This window comes from Paroedura picta, chromosome 10 (assembly GCF_049243985.1).
Source record: "Paroedura picta isolate Pp20150507F chromosome 10, Ppicta_v3.0, whole genome shotgun sequence".
Taxonomy (NCBI): Eukaryota; Metazoa; Chordata; class Lepidosauria; order Squamata; family Gekkonidae; genus Paroedura; species Paroedura picta.
Window position 1 is genome coordinate 59,370,161 of NC_135378.1, and position 13,177 is coordinate 59,383,337.

The 13,177-nt window shown below is 40.1% G+C and overlaps 1 long non-coding RNA gene across 2 annotated transcripts in view; it reads right to left on the reverse strand.

The window, feature by feature from the left end:
• Positions 1-13,177, reverse strand: part of LOC143819806 (uncharacterized) — a 286,700-nt gene that overhangs the window by 39,808 nt on the left and 233,715 nt on the right. The window contains exons 1-2 of one of the 2 annotated variants that reach the window (XR_013225098.1): positions 4,470-4,542; positions 1,747-1,919 (exon numbers count right to left, since the gene is read on the reverse strand). The exons of the other annotated variant lie outside the window; for it this stretch is intronic. This is a non-coding gene — a long non-coding RNA (uncharacterized LOC143819806). Of the gene's footprint in view, positions 1-1,746; positions 1,920-4,469; positions 4,543-13,177 lie in introns of those variants that run through there. 2 annotated transcript variants of the gene reach the window in all.

A 13,177-nucleotide genomic window follows, 5' to 3' on the forward strand; every position in this document is an offset into this window, starting at 1 on the left:
CAGCGGGATTGTGGCATGTGGGCAACAAGCAGTCCATGGTCATTGTAGAGAGGGAGAGAGAACAGTGGCTCACCTCATTTTCAACAGCTCACTCTGGCCACTTCATGGCCTTTTTTCTCCCTGAGGAGGTGCCAAAAATGGAGACTCCTTTCCACTCTTAGAGGCTTACTGCCTCATTGTTGCCTGAAGAGGTGTCGAAGACAGCAACTGCCTCCTCTGCGGCTTTGTGGCCTCTCTCTCCGCTGACAAGGGGGAAAGATGTCTGCCACCTACTAGGGCTGAGATAATTCTGGTGCAGTCCCAGAGTTCATAAGAGTTCCCCTTCATTCTCACCCACTTCACTCTGTTGCACAGCCTAGCTTTTTTTCAGCCTCTAATTTTTAATTTGAGAATTTTACATTTTTATGCAAGCCTGAAAATTACCTAATGTTTGCAGACTCCTAAATAGATGTAGTTGGCCCCATGAGGAAAATTTGCCTATCCATATCAGAATGGATATCAGGCATTTGGCCAAGTATAGAATAAAGTAGAAAGGTCAGGACAAAATATATGGTATAAAAGAAATGTTTATGGAACCCTTAACCATTAACTTGTATTTAGATTTGACAATGTAAACTTGATATTGTAATTGTACGTGTTCTAATTCCACTGCTAACAGCAGAACATTGTTGTCATAAGGTTCCACTCACATAACTATCTACCTGATGGATATCTTGCAAAAAAAAAACAATTAAGTTTCAAAAACTTGTGAGTTCTGTTTATAATCCTGTTCGTAATGGCTGCATTTAATTGGTACACGTCTGTCTGTCAAAGCCTTGTTTTGAGAAGAATTCCACTCTCAAGACATCTCTTGGCCTAAGCATCTTCTCTTATTCTTAATCTGAAACCCAGTCATTTTATGATTTGGAAATAAGCCCTACTGAACACATGGCACCTACTTCTGAGTAAACATGAATAAGAATCGGGCTCTAACACAACTGTATTTTTCAAGGTATTATAAAATGACATTTTCATTTCCAAATTAAATAAGTAGGATTCCTAAGTGATGAGCTATTCAGTCTCAGAACAGATATGCACTCAGATAAGTGACCATTTCAGGAATTGTTGCTGGGATTCCTATTTCACTGATTATTAAAGAAAAAATTAGAAACATCATGGTGTCACCAGATAACAGATTTGAGTTTGACTCATTGAATAGCCACATTGGGAATATTAAGATTGCCTGACCCTACTGTTAAATGGTAATATATTTAACATAAACATCTGTGAAAACAAAACAATTTCAATATTTTGGAATTAGGTTTTACAAATTAATGTAAAACACAGAACTGAGCCTGAGTATCTCTCCCCTACTGATGTAGCAGGCTGAACCTTGAGACTGAACCTTGTAGCGAAAATGTAGCGAAAAATGCCATACAAGATATGACTCTTAGACGTTGAGAGCACAGCAATTGCACTGGATTCCATTGTAATACAATCTACACTCACCAATTATGGAATGGCTTGCTGACTGTAAAAATGGCATAATTTTTAAAATTTTCAATCTGTTAAACCACAGAGCCTATGTCTGCCTACTACCAGTCATTATGTACTGGATACATTTTGAACCTATACAACAATAACCCCAAAGGGTAGAACTATTTGAATATTTGGTTAATACAGCAGAGTTTTGTCCAGTCATAGACATTTTACTGAGTGTGGAATATAAATCTCCCAAGAAGTATATTGCAAAATAGGTAAACTTACATTTCTTGAAGAACATCCAATTCACATTTAGGTTGCAATCGAAAGAACAGAAAGAAGCAAAATCTAAAGAGTCCATTCCCAGCTAATCCGGTATTATGTGAGAGGTAGTATGAGGACATTGCATGTATGGAAAGACCTGTAGATGTGTCTCCATGGAAGGCCATATGAAGAGACTGAGAAGACAAAATGAGAAAGGAAGGTTCAGATGGCAGTTCCCAGCTTAAGACAATGACCTATTATGCATGAAAGTGGCCAGGCTGGGCCACCACTCTTTTCTTATGGTGGGGCAGTATGCCCCGCTGCTACTCATGTACAAATGGGGGAAGATATTTTTACACGTGTTTTTTACACGTGGCCAGTGTTTACACGTGCCAGTGGGGGTGTAAAGGTTCTGCTGTGCTTCTCTGTGATGTGTGTGTGTGTGTGGGGAGGGGGTTCTTTGCACTAAGGTGAGTTTCTATGACAATGCAATCCCAGATTTGTGGAAGTAAAAAGAAATGCCCTGTTTGGCTCCACAGCTCTGTGAAGCTCCACAGTGCCAAATAGAACATTTTCTGTTCCTGTTGGGACATTGTAGGTGGGGGAGAAGCCAGGTCTGGAAGACCCAACTCTTCTCTGTGCACATGAACATGGCCTGGCCAGGCCATTGATGGTGGCCACTGGAGGCTCTAATCCAAGCCAGGCCTGGGAGGGGGGCAAGACGGCAGTGACATCCTTATCCATTGTTGTTCCTCTATATATTTATCAAAAAGCCTAGAGGGTGAGACATATCTGGCTGTCCAAGTTAGAATAGGCCCAATCAGGGTGCAGCCAGCTTTGCCCTGATTGGCCCTGTCCCTGCAGCTCCCGCCCGCCGTCCCTGGACTCTAGCCTCTTTGCTCCCAGATGCCTCATTGCCTGGAGCCAGCAGCAGGTAGGGGGAGAGGGCCCTGGGCAAAAGGTCATGGTGGAGGGCCTCTTGGCCTGCTAGGCTGGGCCTGCTGACTGCCTACTAAGGAGCTCTGTCCAGGCCCTGCTAATGAGCTGCCCAGCCCCCGCCCACCCCACTTGATCTGGCTGTGAGTTGCAGCCCAAAGCCACCTTAAACTGCCTGGCCAGGGGCCAGGGGCGGGGACCCTTTCAAGGCCCATTTTTAGGAACGGGCTTTGAAGCTAGTTATGCATAAGAGGGGATTAGCCCTACTGCTATGCAAGTGTTGGCCCGGCATTCCCCCCCCCATGCATAATTGGTCACAGGGAGGCATCTCATTTGAGGAGATAACATCTGTACATATTTAGAGTGATGTAGCCCCTCCCCCCATATCCAGGCATGCTGCATTGCTGTGGTACTCAGCTCTAACCAGCCTCAGAACACCCTCCAGCATAGAATCTTTCCCATTAAATGTCAAAATGAATGCGGAATAAGATTCACGTATGGAACTTAGAAACAGACCAATCTGTAAATCCTCAACTAGCACTTTACCAGAACTTGCAAACTTATTAATTAAATTTAATAATGTTTCTATACGGGTCTCTGCATTTTCACATTCCTGTAGCCTAACTGAGAAAACTTTTCTAAACAGAAATCTTGCTTGCCTGGTTTTGCTCTCCATATACCTTTATTAATACTTTAATCATCTCTCTTGAAGTTTCTTGTCCTTTTATGTACACCAATTGGGAATTAGCCAGTGTAGTAGTTATCAGATCTTGTCCTTTACCTTCTGCATTCTCCCATCTTGTGATCTCATTTTCAGATCCCAAAGGTCATGGAGCAGTTAATGAAAAGTTGGCTTTTTCCTCCTTAAAACGATGTTCATTTCTACTTGGCTAATATAGCTGTTTTGCCCACTCATAGAAGTGTGATACTGAGTGCAGTAAATATATTTCCCAAGAAGTATATTGGAAAGAACATCAACTTACATTTATTCAAGTAGATCCAGTTCACATTCTGGTTGCAGTCTAAACAAGCCTAATCTACTTTCCCTATCACAAATGATCAGCTAATCCAGCATCATGTGCATGGGAGTATGTGAAGCAAAGAATCCCTCTCCCTAGTCTTCATCTCAAGGATTAATAGATGTGATGATAAATTGTTCTATCTTGCATGAGTTACTAATTGAGCTCCGTAGCATACAGGGTTATCTTCAGAGTTTGGAATGAGCTAATTGGCTCTACATAAGAATTAGTAAGTTACTATAGGAGGAAGAGAGTCAGGAGTGGTGAGGTAATCTTCTGGAGTCCTCCAGATGTCCATGGACTACAATTCCCATGAGCCCCTGCCAGCATTTTCTGGCAGGGGCTCATGGGAATTGTAGTCCATGGACATCTGGAGGGCTGCAGTTTGACTACCCCTGTTCTAGAGGATTCTAGCTAGAAGGTCCTCTGATTGGGTCATTTTCATTGCCTGACCCAAGTGTGCCAAAAAGTGTAACAGGCTCAAGAATTTGGAATCTAGTTAGCTAACTAGCAGGGATTTTGATGGGCAAAGGACTCGATTATGATCTGCCTGTTTGCAAAGGGAATATATATGAGACTAGAGAATGATTGACCTAAATCCTCAGACTGCTTGAAAATAAGAACACACTTTTAATGCAACTTGTCATTGAGTTAGATATTTATGCTAGCATTAAAAAAAATATTTTTGAATCTGCTTGCTTTTTGATACATGTGTTACTTATTCATAAACTGATATTCTTCCACTTCTATGTATATATACACAAGAGTCTGTTACTTGGGCCTACTTACCCTAGGAACCCACAGGGTTCAGTTTGGAATTCCTTGACAGCATATAAGGACATTGTATGTACAGGGGAGATCTGCATGTGTCTCCATAGTGGTCCATGTAGAGAGATGATAGGACAAAGTGAAAGAGGGGGGGTCAGTGGGAAACTCCCAGGTTAAGACAAAAAGAGGCATTTCATTCAAGGATATAACAACTATACACACTTAAAGTGATGTAGTGACTCCTAATATCTAGGCATGCTGAATCACTCAGTTCAACAGGACATGGGCTAAGTGGGTTTACAGTGTGCCACAACTCCCCCAGTGCCACCCACCTCTGGCATCAGTACAGATAGAGCTTCACTGGTGTCTGCTCACACCAGTGTGGCATCAGTGTATTCCATGGTGGCATAGGGCTTAATTGCTATCTTAATAAGTTTACAGACTGGCTTTAGAGTTGTGCTATTCGTTTCTCAGAAGGTTAAGGAAAACTTATAGCAATTCACTGGAATATTTTGGAAGGGATAGCATATGTTTTTAACTGGATTTTTACCTATCCCTATCTATATCTCTGTGCACATGGTGCTGCTGATCAGCTGCAGTCAATTCATCACAACAGCAGATCACCAAAGTCTTAAGGGAGGAGAGATAGTAGTCAAATCAGTTATGTACATCAGGAGGTTATTGTACCTTTTAGTCTGAGTTGTTTGGAACTTTTCACCCCCTGCAGTTTTGGAGAGTGACTGAAGTGGGTGGAGTTTGCTGTTCTTTCAGTTAGTTGTGTTCTGAGACAATAAGCTAATTTTACTTAAAGCCTGCTGACCTTCATTTTACCACTTAAACATAGCAAAATGTAGCCAATCACTCCAGTTTCTCCTTCCCATAATGCAGTGCTCCATAGGTACATAGAATGAAAGATGAATATTCCAAGCTTACATGTTTTAGAACAGAGGTCCCAATGTGAGGTGCCTAGGCACCATGACTTCCACTGAAACCTTTCCTGGCACCTGCTAAGTATCTTTAGAAAGTAGATAGGGGTAGGTGGGTATTTTGCCCAAAAAGATTTCTGATTGACCATTGAAGATTTGTTTGGCTTTGTAGTCTCTTAAAAATACTGGTTTGTCAGGAACTGTAAACAAAGCACACAGATCTTCACTGTGTAACTAAAGAAAAGCTAAAGCCACAGCAGCCATTCTGTGGATGGCTCTGCCTCCTGCAGTAGCCATTTTGTGGCAGACATTTTGTGTCCATCATGCTGTGTCAGAACTCCAAATGTGCTTTTAGGCTCAAAAAGCATGGAGACCCCTGATTTAGAACACCACATGTTGTACATCAGTCCCATATTTCTCTCCAAACATATTTGTGCCACTTTAACACCCATAAACATAAGAATTCAAATATTGCAACCCAACAGCCAATGGATCATATTAAATTGGTTTATCCAGTAGTGGTGGGGAATAAATCCAATTAATTGATTAATTAATTAAAATAAATTTGTTCCTTCCCAACTTCCTGGCATTCCTGGACTTTGCAAGATTCATAGATCTATATGACTTGCATAAGTGCTGAGAACAGAACAGAGAAACAGACACACTTGGACGGATAATAATTACTATCTATATTAGGCATACCTATGTTGTTTATCTCTGCTGGGAGCCAGTGGCTTCCCATTGATTTTTGCATGTCTCATACCTGAAGTGGCTGTATAGAAAGAAAAATACAAAAAAGTATGGAAAGAAAAGGAGACAGGAAAGGATATCAAGGTAAGTGTAACAAAACCTCTGGTAAGCCAGAATGTAATAACTACAATGTATGTAATGTAAGAAAGGGCTCATAGAAATAATAATCCTTCATAACATCAAGGAAAATAAAACAGCCATTCAAATCCCCATCTATAAACATGCACACATCCAAAACTGAGAACACAATAGCAGATAATTCATACCTTATTAATGAGATGGCAAGGTCTATGGGTTAAAGTAAACATGACACCATAAACCTTTCTGTTTGTCCACAAAGACATCTTGAACTTTGTTTCTTCAACCCCTGCCCCCATAAAATTGCAAAGCTTATTTGAATTAGAGAATAGTTCTAAAAGCAATTTGTGTTATGTTATGGAAATCTACTGTTCAATAGAAAGAGAAATAAATGACTCCCTTAGGCATTACCAATCCCTTCAGCATATTTAAAGTTACTCTTTGCATCCTAATCTATGATCAGGGAGAGTAATTCATGAATTGCTTCCAAGGCCAATAGCAGCATGCAGCATACTGAGAATCACAGTTGGACCGTCAAGTCCTACCAACTGGATTAAGAGATGACTAACTTCAAAAGAAAACATACCTACAAAATAGACCTAAATGAACTTCCTTACCACTATTCCAGTAGGATGGTTTCTTCTTTAAGAAACAACTTTTGCTTTCTCATCTCAAAAAGCTAATAGTAATTATGTGATTGAGAGATAAAAATCAGTGTTACATGAGGCAGGTTATTACTAATTATTATAAAAGTTTAAAAATTACAAAGTGCTCTCTTCAGGTGCTAATTTTAATACTTGAATGAAATTAATAAGACTTTCGATAAAACAGCAGGATGTCCTTAGATTACACAAGTAATCAGAAAGAGAAAATTTATTGTGGTTTCATGAAGCATGAAATGTTTGTGTAATGTATGCAAAAGTGGCACTTTATTCTCTGCAGTGAACAATTCTGAGTCCTCATAATAGAAAAATATTTAATAGTTTGAAAACTCTCGAGGCATAGTTTTTAAAAGTTGTTCAAGTGCAGTTAATTTGACTCAATACAAACGAATGCTGAAAGAGGGCTGTCTCATTTAAAAGTACTTTAGGGCCCCATTGATTAAAATAATTATATAAGGTTAAACTAAAAACCTGAAGACAATGAGAAAGTAAAGTTGATGCCTGGAGAGTTGAAAATTTTGAGGAATAACATTTGCATATGGGATTTTGAGTGGTAGACTAATTTGAAATCCAAAAATCTTCTTCATTAAGAAAAATTCCCAAAGCTACATCCAGGAAAGTGGTAAATTTAACTTCTAGAAGTAAAATATATTAAATGATATCTTCCATTTCATGCATATGTGCCCAGTCATACTCCTTAAGGACTCATTTCCTTTTAAGTTTTAATGGAATTATAGACACACTTGTTTTAATAACACATTTAATGTGTTTATATATTTTAGGAGCAGAGGCTAATCTTTTTATCATCACTAGAAAATCTTGAAAACTTATATGAAATTAATCATCAAATCATTCCGTTTCTAACAGCCTGAATATGGCAAAACATTATAGCTAAATAGATGGTTTCGAAATTTAATTCTCAAAAAGTGCTAGAACACTGATTGCTATTTGATTTGATCTGTTCCATAGTGTGATACCTTTGCACAGAAATAGCCCAAATCACCATCATTCATGTGTTGTGTATATTCACATTTTACTCATTTCCAATATTTTATCTTCAACATTTATTGATATGTGTAATTAATTTTTGATATCTGGATTTTTTTTTACTTAAGTGGTCTAAACAGGTCATTGCATTGGCAGATCAACTGGCTCACACATGCAGCAAGATGTGACATCAACTGACTAGTTCTTTAATGAGCCATGGATAAACTAGCCAAAGGACTGATGAGTATCTCCTATCTAAAAAAATAAATAGACTATCATAACATAGAACATAAGTGACATGAAGAACATTATGAGAAATTCAGTTAGGGGCTGGAAGACTAAAGTTATTTTGCATATTAATAAGTCATATTTATCTTTTACTTAATACCTCCATTCCACATACGTTTGTTGCAAAATTCATGTTGGCCTTGTTTGACAGTCAGATTTATCATGTTCAGATAAGATGATCAGATGCAAATCAATCACCCAGTTTGATGGATGGGCAGGAAATGACTCGAATGTCTGCTAAATATGTCCACCCCTCCCCCCAAAAAAACCCTGCATGTGCAAACACTTGCCAATCTAGACTGGCATTTATCAATTAAGGGAGACTTAATTAATTACCATAAGAAATAGCACTAGGGTGAAGATTCCAGTCACTTAGTGCTTTCTGCTGGAAGTTCATAGGGTCAAAGACTAAGTCTCTACCCAGTGGTATTCACTCAGTGGGTGACAAAGAAACACATTCTCAACCTTGGGGTCAGGACCCCAATTGGGGTCACCTGGCCCCTTCTGCGGGGTCACCAGGTTGGTGGCTGCTGCCACAGTGGGTGGAAGTGGGTGGTGATGGTGGCCGGCAGCAGTAGCAGGTGGCAGCAGGCGGGGGGTGTCGATCGACCTTTTCACAAAGGTTGCTGTGGTGCCAAGCCAGTGAGGAGCCCAAAGTGACCCCAAAAGTGCTTTTACTCATGAGCAGCTTGGGGTGCACTCTGCGCTTCTCCTCCTCTCCCCTCCCACCCCCATTCCAGGGGGACGCTAGGTGGCTCCATTCCCAGCTGCTGGTTTTTGCAGAGAGATGAGGCCAGTGGTGGGAGGTTGGGGAAGGGGGCCCTTGAGCCTGCTGCTTCCTCTACGGGCAGGCACCAGCTTCCTGAACAAAAGCACAGCCAGATGCCATTTGGCCATCCATTCCCACAGCCTAATGCCCACACCAGCTCCTGTGGCTGCACTGGGCTGCGCTGCATTACCTACCCTTTCTTTCCTGCAGCTACTTGCATGCATGCATGCCTGGCTGCCTTTACACACGTAGCTTTTGAGGAAAGAGACGTGGGCTTCTCAGCCCCTTCCCCGCCTGCGCCTAACCTCAGCGAGGGTGCCTTCCAGCCCGGCCAACTGCCTGCATGGCATATCCTGCCTGCCTGGTGCATCCCTCTGGTGAGAAGATGAGGAGATGCCACCAGAGCCACAGGAAATGCCAACTTCTCCACCTACAGTTGCCCAGATGCAGGAGGAGACAGGCTGGAGGGGGAAGACTGCAGGGGAAGGGGAGGGGGATGGTGAGTTGCCCTCAAACTGGGGATAGAAAGGGAGCTGGGAGAGGGAGGAAAGGGGGAGCTGGGTGAAGGAGAAAGCATGAGCCTTACAACAGATGAATGACAAGACCCCAGCAGACAAATCTCAGCTAGCTTGGGTGATGGGAGAAGGGCGGGGGAGCCCAGGAAGCAATGTACCACCTGGCGTTCCCCAGAGAAAGGGGTTGCTGCCACCAATGGAGTCGGTGGGAGTCGCGGCATTAGTTAGATTGACAACCACTGCCTTAGAATATCAGGCATACAAAGACAATGCAAAAATATAATCATGCTCTTCAGAAAATAAAGAAGGCAAGATTGTTGAATTCTTCCCTCCACTTGGTAGGAGGAAAAGCTGTTCCATGTTAGAAAGACATTAAATGCAAGTGGGAATGCAAAATGTTGCTTCAGGAAAGAGAGAGAAAATAAAGTCAACAGGAATCCCTGGTGCCAGTACCACCTACTATGATTCTTTCAACTGTGAAGAGGAAGTATACCTCAAACTTGAAGGGTCATTGGAAGGGTAAATTGGTACTAGAGGTTATAAGCCACCCCACTGTTCTTGAACTTGCAAAAAGGGAAGTTGTACCTGCATCTTAAAAAATCGCATGGGAGAGATTAATTGCCCTTGGGGAATGCATGTTGCCCAGCATCTGTTAGACTGTGAGAAGGGCATCACTTCACCACTTTGGATTATTAGTGTAAGAAAAGCTGCTTCTTGAGGACACAATATACAGAATATATATATATATATATATATATATATATATATATATATATATATATATATATATATATATATATATATATATATATATATATATATATATATATATATATATATATATATATATATGTTAGCCATGAAATGCTCTAGTGAGATCTTTATACATTACTGGTTTTCAGCACAGAAAGGAAAAGAGGTTTCAGGTGAGATTTTCTTGAAGGAGCTGAGGGGGGAGAAAGAGTATAATGTGTACAAAAAGGGAAGGCTAGAGATTACACTAGAATTCCAAACTGGACCATCTTAATCCTAGTGAATCACTGACATAGCAATACTACATTAATGGAATCTAGAGAACAGAATGAACAGAGATTCTCACAGGATTCTCCGCAGCAATAGAAACCTATTGACCTCTTGGCCTCCAAGACCAAAACTTTTTCAGAAAACCTGCTTACTTGTTTTGTTGACCAGAGTTATGGAGAGCAATGTTACACTGAGGATTTTTAAAATTATTATTAACTGTAAAATTGTTAAGGCCTCCAGTCAATGACTACACAGGGTTATTTCTGTATAGTTAATGCAAGCAGTCATAAGTTATCACTAGGAACTGTTATAAATAAGTTCAAAATACTAATAAATTCATACATAGATCATCCTTTTAGCCTAATTTGGACCAGATCAAATCTAACCATTTGTGTGTATAGTTTCATAAATATATATTATAGTCAAAAGCAACAATTTAATGTTATACCACCATTTTTGAGAAATCCCTTTTCAACTTTCATGGTACCAAAACTCTAGAAACCTCTTCCCCAAGAGTCTCCTTTTTATCATGATTCTACATACCAAATGAGCATTATTATGCATATAAAAATACAAATCCTGTATGTTTTAGAAATTATGTAGTTAGTGAAACAAGGTGAAAAATAATAGCAAAATTATCCTCAAGTAATAGCTGATTAACAATTTAGCACCATTGGTCTTGGCCTTGCTTTGCTTTATACTTTGTCATTCAACCTTGAAAAGTAGACTTTTGTCGACCATTTCCACACTCGGATCTTCACTGCTCCAACTCCCATGCAGGAGCACAAACCTGGGGCAGATGGGGTATACCAGGCCAAATGCTTCCCTGCGTGGGAGCAGGAAGAGGTGGGAGAACTTTACCCAGCTCAAACTTCTGCCTACAGCCCGATGTAAAGCCTCTGGTACAGAAATGGTAGTTGTGAAACTTCTAACTGAAGTCACTTTCCACTTCTTACTCAGTTCCCACTATTCCACTATCCAACAATGCTTTGTCAAAAACTAATACAATTCAGAAGACAGTGTACTTGGTTATTAACATATGATTTAGGCAGTCATCTGTATAGCAAATCACATATAATAAAAAAAAAACCCTGCCTAGAGCATTCTCATGTCAATGGAGACATTACCTAGGGCAAATATTAAAGAGGTGGTAGTAATATAGTACCTTGCAGCAAAGCCAAAAAGGAATCTTGTACCTATATCATTGTATACATTGTTAATGACTAGAATTAATTTTATCAAATGCATGGTGTGCCTGTTAGTGATCTGAATTATCTAAACATATACCCTTGACCAAAAGAAGATCTGTTCTCGTTATATAAGCTCTGGTTTATTAAAAAGTAAGAGATGTGCACAGTTTATCCAAATACCAAGGCATTAAACCATAAATGTAACTGCATCTGAGAAACCATATACACAATAATTCACAAAACATCACACAAGAGCTTTTGACTAGCGGCAACATTCGAAAGCAGTGCTGCTCCATTTATGCCTTCCTTCAGAGATGTGTGAAGGAATGCAAGGCATTTAGAAACATAACCCATCATAGAAAGGAAGGAGACATTCTAGATAAAAGTACTTAAGATTAATTTAACATGCACAGGATTTCCCAATTAAAACTTTCACATTAGCAGTGCATTTTAAACAGTTAATCTCCTAATGAGACATCCCTAGCAATGAAAAGTGAATTGCAGGATTCAATATGGCCTTGAGGCCGGCATGTGCATCTGGAAATGGCTGCAGCTTTGGAAAGGCTGGATTTATGTCAGTTTTTGTATGAAATATCTGAACTGAAAGAGCTATGCTGCCACCTAATGTTGCCCGAGTCTATCTCACATCTCATACATCTGGGTTTATTCATGATGGAATCCCATTTGCTTTTAAATGAAAACAAACCCAGAATTTTTTGAAAAGAACATACGGGGGGGGGGGGTGTCATCTAGGGAGCACTTGCTGAATACCGAACAGAATACATTAGCACTTCTCCCTTCTCGAATTTGGTCTTTACTTGTGTCACACATACTCTTATGTATGTGTTTCAAAAAAATCCTGGCTGAATCACAGGCCACATTCCTCATACAGAAATTCGGGGTAACTTTTCCAAAGTATTTTCCAAGTATAACTGAAAATGCAAATTCGCCAACTTCTTACTAAGGTTTACATCATGATTCCTGCGTTTACAAATAACTAAGCATGTGAAATAACAGCTTGCTCCTGTTACACTCTGAACTCTGGATTTTTTAACGGTTAACAAAGAGACCATTAATTGTGCAAGGACAGTTTCATATGTTGTCCATCAAAGGACTCATATCCAAAACATTCCTGGTGGTACCATGTTGCCATAATGTAGGCAACACAATAGGTATCTGTGCCCAAGAGACAGATGATTGCCCCCACCCCCACATTGGTTTTCATAGTTCCTTTTATATCTTATCTATCTAACTAGATTAATTGGTTCATATTTAAAATATTTTAGGCCACCGTTCTCCAGTTTATAACAATATAGTGCAGAACACAATGGACAGGGGGCACATTTTGAACTTAGCTGAAGTCAATGTGCTTGGAATGATATGATTCTGTTTAGAGTTGTACGGCCAATCCTGTATAGAAACTAAAGCTTAGTCTTAATGTTTCAGCTTTGTAGGAGCACCATTACACAGGCCATCCAGCTCAGCAAAAGGAGTGCATCATTGATTTTCATTAACTTTAGGAGAAGTTCTCTGATCGTGAG